Genomic DNA, 14191 nt, shown 5'->3' with positions numbered 1-14191 from the left:
CCTCTTCCTCTGAGACAGTGGGCTTGCCAGGCTATGGTGGGCCAAGGGACACCCTACCACAGAAGTGTGTAAGCAAGAGACTGTCATCAGGAAAACATAAAAGCTGTGGGTGTCTTGTCCAGATAGAAACTGTGTGAACTGGCTGATGGGTAGCTTCCGGTGCCAGAGACAGGCTGCTTCTGGGCACAGGCCAGCAGAGGGTTAGCAGCCCTCCCCCCAGCCCATAGCATTGGGTCACAGAGAAACTGGGTCCAAGCACCCCACCCATCATTTGTTGCCTGGGAGATGACAGCACCCTCATGGTTGCTGCTTCCACCATGCAACTCCCTTCTCACCCTATCACTCGATTACCTGGTTGCAGGTGGTCCTGCCAGCCTCACTGGGTCTGAGGAATCGGGGAAGGGCTCTTGGCAAGGATGCCTTAGGTAGTCTCCAGAGAATGCATAAGGACCTCAAGGGTCCACCTAAACATGATGGACAGTAGCCTGCTCATTCACTGGTCTTGCTCCAGATAAGGATTCTCCCATACAATGGGAGAAGAGGCTGCTTGCTGGCTTACAAACCTGCCCCTGATCATGGCATTCCTTCTACTTCTAGAAGAATGAACGTGCATCCTGGAGACAGCTGCCTGGCTTAGATCGAGGTGGAGACACGCCACAGCCCTGCCCTCAGCTCGCTTAGCTGTTTTCTTTCTTCTACTGTGGTTTTGGGCTGCATTGCCAACATTTGAGAAAGCTCACACTTAAAGATAGTGTAAAATGTTAGCTGCTGTCAAGTTGGCCTTTGACTCATGGTGGCCACGTACACAACAGAAGGAAGCCCTGCCTAGTCCTGTGCCATCCCCATGATCACTTGCAAATCGGACCATTGTGGTCCATAGGGTTTTCACTGGCTGATTTTCACAAGTAGATCCCCAGGCCTTTCTTCCTGTTTTATCATGTCTGAAAGCTCCACTGAAACCTGTTCTGCATCATAACAACACTGGCAGATGGGTGGTAGCTGCACTTCAGTTGCATTAGTCAGGACTCAAATCCAGATTTCTTCCATTGTTGTTATTGTTAAGTGCCATCAAGTCGGTTCTGACTCATCGAGACGTATAGGGTTTCCAAGGAGCAGCTGGTGGGTTTGAATTGTTGACCTTGTGGTTTGCAGTCCCATGCTGATTCTATAGTGCCACATCCCAGGGACCACCTAAACAGCCATCTGCAGGAATGATAAAAGCACATGGCACCTGCTCCAAGGTACATTAGCACCTCACCATGCTATGGCTCATTATACACATGCATGCAGTGGCCGTGAAGGTAACTCCAAACATTTCCAATCTCAGCAAAATCTTTGCAAGTCAAGGTGACATTTACCAGCCTTGACCCCATTCCCATCTGTCAGCTCCCTCCCCTTCTCTGCAACTCCAGTACCTAGTCTCCTGCACAAATCCCAAAGCTAACCACCCAATGAGAGTACTTGCCTATAACAGAAACTCTCAGCGCCCCCCCAAAACGCAGCCAAGATAATTATAAGAAGAGCCAGAACATTTTATTCCATTTGCTTTATATTCTCGACCTGATTTTTTAAAACCTCAATGATTTTCCTTTTAGTTCTCCTGTTTGCAAAGAGCAGACCTATTGCAATGGATGTGTTATTGTGTCTCATGAAAAAACTTGGTGTGTTCTCTCAAACCCTCCCCTGATGTCTGGGTCATAGTTGTCTTAACCTAGGAATACTAATGGTTTATGGAAGTGTAACATATTGCGGGCAAATGTACTTACACTGAGTTCATTTGCTGGCAACGTGACATCAAGGTTGAAACTTTAGGACAACTTCGTCTGGGTTTGAATCCAGTAGTTGTGTGACCTCATTGGGCAAGTTACTTGCCTCTCTCTGTACCTCAGTGTCTTCATCTGTTAAGTGGAGATGAAGATAGCGTCTACCTCACAGGTTGTTGTTGTTTGTTGTTAAGTGCCGTTGAGTCAGTTCTGACTCATAGCGATCCTATAGATTTTCCAAGGAGTGACTGGTAGGTTTGAACTGCTGATTTCAGGATTCAAACTGACCTTGTGGTTCAGTGCTTATCCTACAGCACTATACTGGACTCATGTGGAATGAGTTAATATGTAGGGGCCTACACATGCTAAGTACTGGATAAATGTTATAGTTATTTTAATGGATTATTTATTCATGTGATGAATTTAAGGCTGTAGAATCCCTGTGCCTGGTTGGTACAGGGGTCTTGCCAAGACCCCCAGGTTTGTGCTCCTGGCTTGGTGGTGGTGCTGTGGGCATCCCTACTGCCACTCTCTGTACTGGACCATGTGCCTGGGTGGCCAGCTGGACAGCCAGAATGAAGGGCCAGCTTGGCCTGGCTTGCACTTTGGTCCATAGACACACTTGTTGTGGGGGTTGTTGTTGTGGTTGTTGTTAAGTGCCATCGAGTTGGTTCCGTCTCATAGTGACCCTGTATGGAGTTTCCAAGGAGCAGCTGGTGAGTTTGAACCACAGACCTTGCAGCTCAAACTAACCTTGCAATCCAGCGCACTAACCTGCAGCGCCACACCAGGACTCCCATTGACACACTGGGACTCAGCATTTTCCAGGCGAGCCTCAGATGCACTCTCCTCCACCCATTTTCCTACACATGCCTGTCATTTCTCCTCCGACAGTTTTTGGAGCTGCATTTTATAGAGATTGGGCTCTGTGAGGACCGCCGTGAGGAAGCAGGGAGGAAGGATCACTCCGCCGCACACCGGCTTGGAGATGAAATATGACGAGCAGCCACGATATTAAGTGTCCTCTCTCAGCATCCCAGCTCCACGCACGCATGCTCTCCAATTGCATTAGAGCTTCCAAGCGTGGGGTTCATTTCCCTCTGCTGGCAGGGATGGGGGTAATACCCACCAGCGCTTCATAATTGTGCAGGTGAAATTAACCTGGTGATGGAACAGGCTGCCCTTGGAGAGTGGGGGTTCAGTCACTAGCCAGTCCAGTCCCTGTAGCGCCGAGCTTTCTTTGCCACTTGGCTGCATATCATGCCCCGTGTGGCGCTGCAGGATAATGCTCTGGACAATAAGGGCAGTCTGAACTGCAAAGTCGGCAGTTCAAACTCACCAGTCGCTCCTCAGAAACCCCATACAGGGTTGCTGTGGTTCAGAACTGACTCCGCGGCATTTAGCAATCACCGAGGGCAACCTGGTTTTGTGTCAATTCAGCAGAGTTTTGAGGCGACATTAGTGTCCACCCAGTAATGGTGGGTAGTCAGTGGGATGACTCATGGGGATTCTGCTTTAGCCCAGAAAGTGGTCAGTCAGTAAAGAAGTCACAGTGTCACTTTGTTGCTTCCCAAGACAGCTTGGTATAGCCAAAGAGCAGATTCAGGAGCGACCAGGACCTGTCCAGGTGTGTGTGTGGGGGGGGGGGGGGGGGCGGGGGTAGTCATCTTGGAACTATATTCCATTGCTGTGACCAGTTGCAAACTGCTCTGATTTATTTTACAAACAAAACAGTTAACACAGCTTGATGATTCAGGCCACATTTATCCTCACAGCTTCTGCCTTTGGGGAATGCTAAAAACTTTATAGCCTTACAAATAAGGAAAACAAGAGGCAGTGTATTTGACAGTATCGCCCAGAGAACGGCAATACACTCTCTACCTGGAATTTATATTCACAATAAGGCTAACCCAAAGTGTAGTTTATTTAAAGGCTGACTACATGGCAGAGGCAGTGGTTGGCACTAGAAATCACTTTGATAGCCTGCTCTTTCCATCTTACCTGTGCTTTGGGGAACAGCTCTTAAGTGGTTCTCCTTAGGTTTGTGTTCTATAAATCCCACGGGGGGATAACCAACAATGTTGCTGTGGCTGAAGTTTCAACAGTTAATAGTCATGACTTGTACACCTGTGTTCACTGCAGCATTATTCATAAGAGCTGAAAGGTGGAAATTACCCAAGAGACCATCAGCAGATGAATGGATAAGCCAACTGTGGTCTAGCCAGACCATGGGATATTATTATTCAGTCAGAAAGAGAAGTGAAGTCATGTTGATACATGCCACCACATGGATGAACCTAGAAAACATTGTGTTGAGTGGAGTAAGTCAGACACAAATGAACAAATATTGGGTGATTCCATTTAAATGTCCAGAATAGGAAAAAGTATAAGAACAATGGTAATTTGTGGTTACCAGGGACTGAGGGGAGGAAAAAACAGGGGTGTTGTTGCTTTAGAGACACTTGAGGCTCTGTTCAGTAGGATGGAAACATTTGGAAATGGTTAATGAGGATGATTGCACAGCGTGGTGAATGTAATTAATGCCACTGAATGGGACAATGACTAAAATGGCAGAGGTTATATACATTTTAGTGCACTAACAACTTTTTAAATGGTCATCTATACTCAATCTTTCAGTGAAGCTTCTATGTCAGCCTCAATTGTCATATCGTCTCTGTGAATAATGGGAAAACCAAACTTAGAGCAAATACAAGCCATATGCAGGAAGTTTCAAGGAAGGCATTGCAACTCCAAGTCTTGGAGCCGCAGACCTGGAGTCTGCCTTACTACAGAGTCACCATCCCCATAAATTACCTGAGGCCCAGTTAGCATGGAGTGTTTGGAAAGCTGGAATTCCTGGTTTGTGCAGAGTTTTAATGCCCTTGGCTGCAATCCCAACGGTTGAACTATTACCAGTGACATTGAGTTTGAGTTCAAGCAGAAGTACCTCAGAAGAAAAGCTTGGTGATCTGTTTCCCAAAAGGTAGTCATTAAAAACCTTATGGAACACACTATTACTGTAATAAAAGCTGACATTACCCATCCCCCCTCCTTTAAAAAAAACAAACCCTTATGGATCCCAGTTCGACTCTGACACAAGTGGGGTCACCATGAATCTAGTCTACACTGACTGACACACATGGGTTATCATGAGTGGGAATCGACTGGCAGAAGCTGGTGGTTTTGATTTTGAGGGCAGAGCCCCAGCAAAGGTGCTATGGGCTGGCATCTGTGCCCTCAGAACAGAGACATTCTGGCATATAGGAAAGAATGAGGTTGTGGAAGGGAAGAGCAATGAAAGGAAGAGAGGAGAAGGACCTCTTCTGATTCCCACTTTCCATCCTAGATGAGGCTGCCTCCAGGCTCCTCCAACCCCGCACACCCAACGTTTCATTTGGCACCATCTCTTCTCTGCTGGGCTCTGTCTCAGTCAGTGGGTCTGCCCTTCACCAAGGTACCCTCACAGAGCCTCAGGGTCCTTCACTCAGCCCCACCTTCATTGTCACCATGTTCATGCGACACCCCCTGCTGCATTCCCCCACTCTCCCACTCCTGCTTCTGAGTTTCTGGTCTGCCTCTTACAGGTCCCTTTGAAGTGCTTCTGTCCCCACCCAGCTGCACTGTCTACACCCCACCAAGTGAGCATCCTAAAACCCAGACCTACTAGAGTCTGTTTATGTCATCCCTCCAGCCACTTGACAACATATTTGGGGGCATCAGTGGGGCCCAGGAGTGCTGGCCCTGAGCAGGACCTTTCTTTGTGCTTGATGCCAGCCTTGCCGGTTATTCCCCAGATTTGCTGAGCCCACACAGGTGTTTCTCCCTGTTACCCCTCCACACTTGCCCCTGCGCTCTAGTTGGCTCCTCCCTCCCATGTCATCCAGACACGTGTCTCTTTGTTATGGTTGAGTTATGTCCCCTACATAGATACATCAAAGTGCAAACCTCTGTACTGACACACATGACCTTGTTTGGAAATAGGAGCTTTCTTTTGTTAAATCAAATGAGGTCATACTGGAGTAGAAAGGGCCAAAATCCTAATACTTTCCGAATTGTTGTTGTTAGTGCCATAGGTTCCAACTCAGCAACCCTGTATAGGGTAGACAAGGGGCAGTTAGTGGGTTTGAGCTGTTGACCTATGGTTCGCAGTCCAATACTGATCCTATAGCGCCTCACCAGGAGTCCATATCCTTTCTGAGTGGTGCCTTCTAAAAGGAGAGTCACACACAGGGGGAAGACAGACACCATGTGACCATGGACTCAGGTGCATCTACAAGCTACGAAGCAATGCTAATAGCTGCCACAGCCACTAGAAAAAGCTCAGAGAGAGGTATAGGATGGCTCTTCTCAACAAGCCCCAGAAGGATTTAACCTGGCCAATACCCTGTTTTGGGCTTCTGACATCCAGAACTGAGACAATACATTCCCATTCCAGAAATGAGATGATACATTTCTTTTCTTTGAAACCACCCTTTTTCATGACGCTTTGTTATGTCAACCGTAGGAAATGAAGATGTACAGGAACAGTCCCTATCCTCCTGGGGTGCTATCCATTGTCAAAGTGAAGAGCCCGGTGATCATTTATCAAGTCAAGTCCAGGCCTTTAAATATAAGCCAATGCCCTTCTCCAAAGAAGAGGGCAGGCTTCAGTGAGCAGTGCCTGCCAGCTGGCCCCACACACCTACTGTCATTATCTTTCACTTGCATTTCTCCTTGTCTGTGAGAACCTCCAGAAGCCCTCAGAGCAATACTGGAGCCTGACCAGGTCTGCGTTTCCCCAGAAGGAACAAGACACCGGCTGATTTCTAAAAGAATCCATCCTGCTTCCAAGTGCACTAAGTGTTGGAGGGCCCAAACCATTGGTTTAGTGACTCCACCTCAATATAGAGAAAGTTCCAGAAATGTGCCAAGGTTCAGCCTTCAACTCAGGGGTCCTCATCACCTTTCCCCATCTTTTGGCCTCTGAAATGATTAAGTCCAGAACCGAAGGGACCTGAAAAAGTGGTCAGGTCACAGGAGAGAAGATTGAGGTTCAAGAGGTGAAATGCAGATGTTGGTACCAAGGTCTCTTGTGTGGTGACTGTTGACCAGGTCTTCAGACCAGCTCAAACCATTTTAGTTATGACTGATAAAGCAAAACCAGAGCAGACCCAAATTTTCTTAAAATTCGAGTGATTTGGAGTGCTAACTGGAATGAGAAAAATTATGGGTTGAAACCCTGGCATGGGAGCCTCAGCAGAGGCAAAGTAAGCCCTTGCAGGAACCTAATGAACGGCATCCATTCAAAGCAGAACAGGTGGCGCCATCTTTGAGCCAGGAATCATTATTTTCCACTCAGCCAGTCAAGAGTTTGGTTGCTATGTGATGTGCACCGTGCCCTTGCTGTCTAAGAGGGAGATTGCATTTCTAGCATGGTCTCTTCAACCGCATTAAAAAAAAAAACATAGGTCCATTACGCTTTTGCTTCATTAACCATGAGTGAACTGGGCTGAACCAGTTGGAACCCCTGCCACTGACCCCTATTCCTGTGTTCCAGCTGTTGTCTTTACACCCGCACGCCCAACCCCCTTCAATATGTCAGGGTCACCTGGCCTCATCTGGTCACCACACAGACTGCTTCTTTTTCCTTCCAGCCAGGAGATGAAGGGCAGGGATTGCAGAGACCACAACAACCCCAAAGTGCTTAGCCGACTAGATGGTACATGCTACACATTGAATTGTATAACCTCAAATATGTGCTAGACTCCTAACCCCTATACCTGTGGCTGTGAATCCTGTTTGAATATGAGAGGGTGTCAGAAAGTTCAGAGAAGCATGAAATTAAAAGGTAATGGAATTTGTTCACGAATTATTTAAAGCCCCCTCATATAGGGTATTCTTTGTTTTGATAATCAGTTCATATCTGAGTAGGGTGAGCTCTAAATAAAATCACTCCTGAGTTATAAAAAGAGCAGAATAGACAGAGATATGCTCTCAGGCAGGAAGACAGATGCCGTGTGAAGGTTGTCTACAAGCCAAGGAACCAAGGAGTACCTGATGCTATGGATATGTAGTGAACATGGCTATGAAAGACCCTGATTTGGACTTTTAACCTCCAGAACTGTGAGACAATAAGCTTCTGTTTCTTTAAAGTTACCCACTTGTGGTATTTTTGTGATAGCTGCTCTTGGAGACAAAGACCGCTTGCCACTTTCTTTTGCACAATGAAGAGATTGGATTGCAGAGGCATCCCTAAAATCCCCAGCAGCATAGTGAGGCTATCTACTCAGACACCAAAATGGATAAGAAAAGAGGGTTTTCATAAGGAAAGACTCACATGTCAAGGGCAGACCAGTGAGGAGGTGCTAGACTTCTAACTGAAAGCTTGAAGATTTGAGTTTACCTAGAGGTCTGGAGATTTACGTCTGAAAGATCAATCATTGAAAGACCCAGTGGAGCACAGTTCTACTCTAACACATATGGGGTCTCCACGAACAGGAATAGATTTGACAACAACTAGTAGTAATAGTGATCTCTGCTTACAGGAGTTGCAGGTTTTGTATTTTATGCAAGGCCAGACCCCAGCAGGTGCCTCATAAGGGTCAGGGAAGATGAACAGTTTCCAGGATAAACACCAAAGTACCCAGAAAAGGGGACAGTGCAAATGCATGGATTCCCCGCAAGGTGAATCACTGTGTCCGTTTCAATCTGAAAAAGCTGAAAGTAAAACTCCTAGAGAGAATTCTTGTTGCTTCCTTCTCCTAAGGTAGAACCAACCACCTGTTGTTTGACCAAGGCCTTCTGCAGAGCCCTGCCCATAAACTCCTTCCCATGAGGACCCCGTACAGGATTTTAATGCTTTCTTTCTGCAATTCTGGAGGTCCTCTACTCCCCATGATGACAATGGTCTTAAGAATGCTTACTTAACAAGACTTGAGCCCACCTCCCAGTCCTGTATCTTGCTTTTGCACAGTTTCCTCTCCATCTCTTCACACTTGTCCAGCTACCGCCCTTCTCACCTATCACCTGGAAGCAGGCATTGGGAGAAGATGTTCCTGAGGGGGAGTCTCCCCATTCTTCTCTCCCCCATCAGCCCTAGTGCCAAGGAGTCCTGACCTCAGAAGTGGTTCACACTGGATCTCACTCGAAATTCTGGTGCAACCGAGACAAGGCACAGATTCAAGGAAGACAAGGCAGAAGTTAAGCAGATAGAAGGCTGAGGGCTCCCAGGGGACAGGGAAATCAAGAGTGTGCATCAAGAATTGCCTCTAAGTGAAATCAGATTTCAGGAAGTCAAGTAAATTTGAACCAGAGTGTCTCCCCCAGAAAAAGCAAAATTCCCTGAGTAGAGCTCCACCTCTAATTCTTTGGATTGCTCGCTTTTTGCATTTCCAATCCCCTGTGATCCATTATTTATAATGCAGAGATTGGCTTCAGATGCAAGAAATGAAAAAGTGAAAACAAAGCAACCCATAAAAGTGACAAGAGTGACGAGTGATCAGCCATGACAAATGGCTCTGGGAGGAGGGGCTGAGGTTCTCCATAGATGCAGGTGCAGAAAAGCGAGCCCTGAAATTCTGCCCACTGGCTCACAGCCCTGAGCACTCTCTTGGATAACAGCATCCTGTTAATAAACATCCAAAACCCAGGAAGAAGCTCCACCCCGGATTACCACAACCTTCTCACCCACCCACCCTGCTCTCACCCAGGGCCGCAGCAACTCTTTTCCTTGGAAAAAATGTTTGGGTTTTCTAGAGAAGCAAAGCCAATGACATAACTTCAAAAAGTTTCTGAAAAAAAAAAAATCCATTTTTCCAAGAACGTTTTAGAAGCCACCTCGTGTGTGTGTCTGTGTGTGTGTGTGTTTATAGACTCCTGGTATGGTGCTGTAGAGTCAGCACTGGACTGCTATCCACAAGGTTCTTGTTGCGTGCTGTCGAGTTGGTTCTGACTCATAGTGATCATGTATAGGGTTTCTAAGCGGTGGCTGGTCAATTTGAACCACCAACCTTGTGATTCACAGTCCAGAGCTTTATCCTACAGCACAACACCAGGTTTCCCATATGGATAAGCACTGATATGAAAGGTCAGTTTGAACCAAATGATTCTCGGATCCTCAGTTGCAAGGTCAGGTTCAAATCCTCCTCGGAAACCTATACAGAGTCATTATGGGTCAGAACTGACTCGACATCACTTAACCACAACAACATATAGACAGAGCTCAAAGAACTTGAGCACTGAAAGGATTAATGATAAAGGATGGTTGTTTGTACTTTATTTTCCATATGTGATAATCACATTGCAGTTATCTTAGAAATTAAGAAAGAGCCCTTATGTTTTAGAGGTCCACACTGAAGTATATCTAGCTAAAGTAGTATATATGCCCGGAAGTAGCTTTAAAATGACCCTTATGGTGGGGAGAGGTGGGGCCAGTGGAAGCAGATGGCCATGTGCAGATACATGCGGAAGCCGGGAGATAGTAGCCATGGTTCCATTCCATCCACGTTGTGTATAATCAGTATCACGTCTCTTGGCTTTTAAAAGATAAGGTCTGTGGCATGTCTGGCACAGAGTGATAAATGGTAGGTGCTGTAATTATTTTATATTCTTTTCCAAATGCAAAGACCAGAAAAATTCCTTCTAAATTGGAAAGGGGAATGAGACCTAGTACGGATTCTATTTTAGCAAACATAAAAACAGTGATTGCCTGTAATCCTTCCTGAATGTGGCATCCTTGTTTTAAAGAAGGACAATATGTTCAAATGTGTGTGTGTGTATATATATATAATTTATAATTAGCAAGGAATTGCAGATGATTTTTTTCCTCTATGTATTAATTACCTACAATCTTCAGCAAACATGTAGTTCTTGAGTAATAAGAAAAAAAACCCCAACAAAACAAAACAATAAAACAGGGGGTTTGGGTCTTGGTTTCTATTTAGCTTATTCTTTGTCTTTTATATTAAATGCCCGTAGGTCTCAGGGCACTGGGAAAGCACTGGAGAATTAGCCTTTTAACTCTCCCAAAGATAGACAGAGGAGCCCTAGTGGCAATGTAGGCTAAGCATTGGACTGCAGCCACAAAGTTGGTAGTTCAAATCCATGAACCACTCCACAGGAGAAAGATGAGGCTATCTACTCCCTTAAAGATTTACAGTCTCAGAAACCCTACACAGGGTTGCTATGAGTCAAAGTGTACTCTGTGGCCATGGGTTTAGGACAGAGAAGTTACTAACCCACCTCTGGCCTGGGATTTGGCTGTGCCAGACAGTTCCCTGAGCTGGAAGAGAGTGAGACCCAGGCTTGATACTGAAGCACTCTAGTTTGGTTTGAGGGTAGACAAAGCCGCATAAAAGCATTCTCCTTATTGACATGTGTCACAGTCTACAGTAGATGAAGAGTTAAGAATTTAAGTTTTCTTATCTTCTTTGTGACATCTGAATCAATCTTCATTCCAAGTATGCAATTGGAAATATGGGTAATTTGAGGGCAAACACAATAGAGAGAGTGTGTTCTGTTGTGGGGGAGTGGTGGTAGCAAAGAGGCTAAGAGACAACCTCTGCCTCCAATTCAGACCCCCAGCTCAAAGTCCTGACTCCTGAGCCTTGGGCTTGGATCCAACTTGTTGAACCAGCATCCCAGTCTTGCCATTGACCATCTCAACTTCCTCATTATGGAAGGGATGGCATCAGATTTGTTAGTGGTGGTGGTGATGGTGACATTGGCATTGTAGTGATTGTCTTAGGCTGGGTTTTCTAGTGAAACATATATATGTACATGTATATATCAAGGAAATAATTTACAATTGCAGAGTCCCAGATCCTCAGTGGAAGAGAATGAGCCGTTCCAGTATGCCCATTATATTGGGAGCAGGCCACACCCTCAAGGAGGTATTCCTTCAATTGATTGGCTGCTCATAACCACTAGTCATAGAGTTAGCTATGCATGTATTAGGTTTCAACACCATAGGAATAAGCACATCTCAACTGCTAAACCACTGGAAATCCTGGTCCAGTCAAGTTGACACCAAAGCCTAACCATTATTACAGTGATACTGTATAAAGCTATCAAACACACAATTTACCCTTCACTTGTTTACCTGAGGGGGGAGGGGCTAGTTTCCTGGGGCTACTGTAAGAAAATTCCACAAATCAGGTGGCTTATAAGAATGAAAATGTATTGTTTGGAAGTTCTAGAGGCTGGAAGTCTAAATAAGGGTACCAGCCAGGTTGTTTTTTTCCTACAGGCTGTGGGGGAGAATTTGCCCCCTGCCGCAGGTGTTCCTTGGTGCACCGCTACAGCAATCATCTCATGGCAGCCTTCTGTCTCTGTGTCTCTTCTCTGGTCTTCTAAGGATGCCACTCAGATTAGGAGCCACCCTACTCAAGTTTGTTAACTGATAGCATATTGAAATACCCTATTTCCAAACAGGTTCACATTTACAGATACTTGGGGTGAGGACTTTTACCACGTCTTTTGTGGGGAACACAATTTCATCCATTTCACCTTTTGCCTAACTCAGTCACCAGAGTGCCCAGAGCACCTGCTGCCGACCTGACCTGTGCTCAGTGGTGGAGATGCCAATGAACTCACATGGGTCCCGACGCATGGCTCCCAGCCCAGTGTGCGTAAAGAGGAGAAAGCACTAACCTATTGTTCCACTTCCCTAAGTTAAAATTTAAAAAAAGTGTTTCTATAGGGTTTGCCTTATTATCTCATGTGTATTTGTATTGGTCTGACCTCCACTGGTCAATACACTTTGGATGTAGTTGAATAAAGCAGATCATCAACACAGGGAGGTCAATTAGAGAAATCAGAGCCTGTTTGGGCATGGTTGAATTGGAAATTCTGACCCTTTAAAGTTCATGCTATCTGTCCATGGTCTTCCTGTTTGTGAAATGGCTTTCAAGGGGCCAAGGGGAGACTCTCAGCCAAGGGGAAGACAGTCATGAGTTTCAGAGGGTGTCCTGTCACACCTGCCTCTTCCCCGAGTGCTGCATGTGTGCTGGGCCTTCTGTGCGTCCTGATGATTCCCCCTCACAGCTCACTTTGTCCATGAAGAGTCAGAGCTCAAACAGGTTCAGGATCCTGCCCTTGAGCAAGTCTCGCTGTCCCCCACCCCTCTGCAGCTGCATATGTGTGACGTTGTGACCACACCAACCCAGTGCCTGTAACAGTGCCTTGTTGTTGTTGTTAAGGGCCATCAAGTCGATTCTGACCCATAGCAACCCTGTATAGGGTTTCCAAGGAGCAGCTGGTGAGCTTGAACCACTTACCTTGCAGTTCAAATGACTTTTCAGACTGATGCATTAGCCCACCATGCCACACCAGGACTCTGGAATGGTGCCTGTTACCAAATAAATGCCATTACTGTTAGGTTTATTAGTATTATTATTTCCTTATGTGCAATTCCTGACAGTGGACTTCTAGGTCAGTGGGAACAGACACTGCCAGCCTGTGTCCACTAGGGCTGCATGGGTCTACATTCCTCCCACAGTGCCTTTCTCATCAGCCCTTTACCAGCACTTTGATTAAGCATTTGAAGGCAATAGTAGATTCACACACAGTATCAGTTACCTTCGAGCCCACCCTGACTCATGGCGATTCCATGTGTGTGAGAGTAGACCTGTGTGCCAAAATATTCCATAAGGTTTTCAATGATTCTGAAGTAGATTGACAACCTTTTCGAGGTGCCTCTAGGCTAACTTAAAGCTCCAATCTTTTAGTTAGCAACCAAGCTCATTAGCAGTTTGCATCTCTCAGGGACACCTAGCTTGCAGTTATAAGAAGTAATACAGACAGAGTTTGTGTAGCCTTTACCTGCTTTCCTCCAATGGTAACATCTGGCAAAATCAGAGTCTAGTATCACAACCAAAATATTGACACTGATGCAATCCACTAGTTTTACTCCAGTTCCAATGTTACTTGTCTCCGTTCATGCATGTGTCCTTAGCTCCTACAATTTTATCACACTTACAGGTTCACGTATCAACCACTATGACTAGCATACGGAACAATTCATTCCCTTCATGTTGCGCTTTTATAACCACACCCATCTGGCTTTTAACCCTCCCTCCCCAACCCATCTCCAAAACCACTGTCCCTAACTCCTGGCCTCCACAAATCTATTTTCCATTTCTATAGTTTTGTCATTTCAAGACTGTTATATATAAGTGGAGTCATATACTTTATAACCTATGGTGATTGATTTTTTTTTTTTTCACTCAGCATAATACCCTTGAGAGTCATCCAAATTGTGTGTATATTAATAATCCATTTCTTTTCATGGCTTAATAGTATTCCAGCATGCAGAGGGATTGCAGTTTGTTTAGCCCAAAGGACATCTGGGTGCTCCAGTTTTGGACTATCAGGTTTTCATTATTACCAATTGGATCGATTACCTCTAGTATTTGCCTTCAATTTCTTGGCTGGTTTTTTTTTTTTTTTTT

At 45.6% G+C, this 14191-nt stretch overlaps 1 protein-coding gene across 1 annotated transcript in view; it reads left to right on the top strand.

Moving 5' to 3' along the window:
- Nucleotides 1-14191, top strand: part of PDE9A (phosphodiesterase 9A) — a 171424-nt gene that overhangs the window by 8841 nt on the left and 148392 nt on the right. The window lies entirely within an intron of this gene.

The sequence above is a fragment of the Chrysochloris asiatica genome, unplaced genomic scaffold, assembly GCF_000296735.1.
Source record: "Chrysochloris asiatica unplaced genomic scaffold, ChrAsi1.0 scaffold00154, whole genome shotgun sequence".
In the NCBI taxonomy this organism is placed as follows: Eukaryota; Metazoa; Chordata; class Mammalia; order Afrosoricida; family Chrysochloridae; genus Chrysochloris; species Chrysochloris asiatica.
The sequence above is the reverse complement of the archived record's forward strand: the minus strand, read 5'-3'. Positions and strand labels throughout refer to the sequence as shown.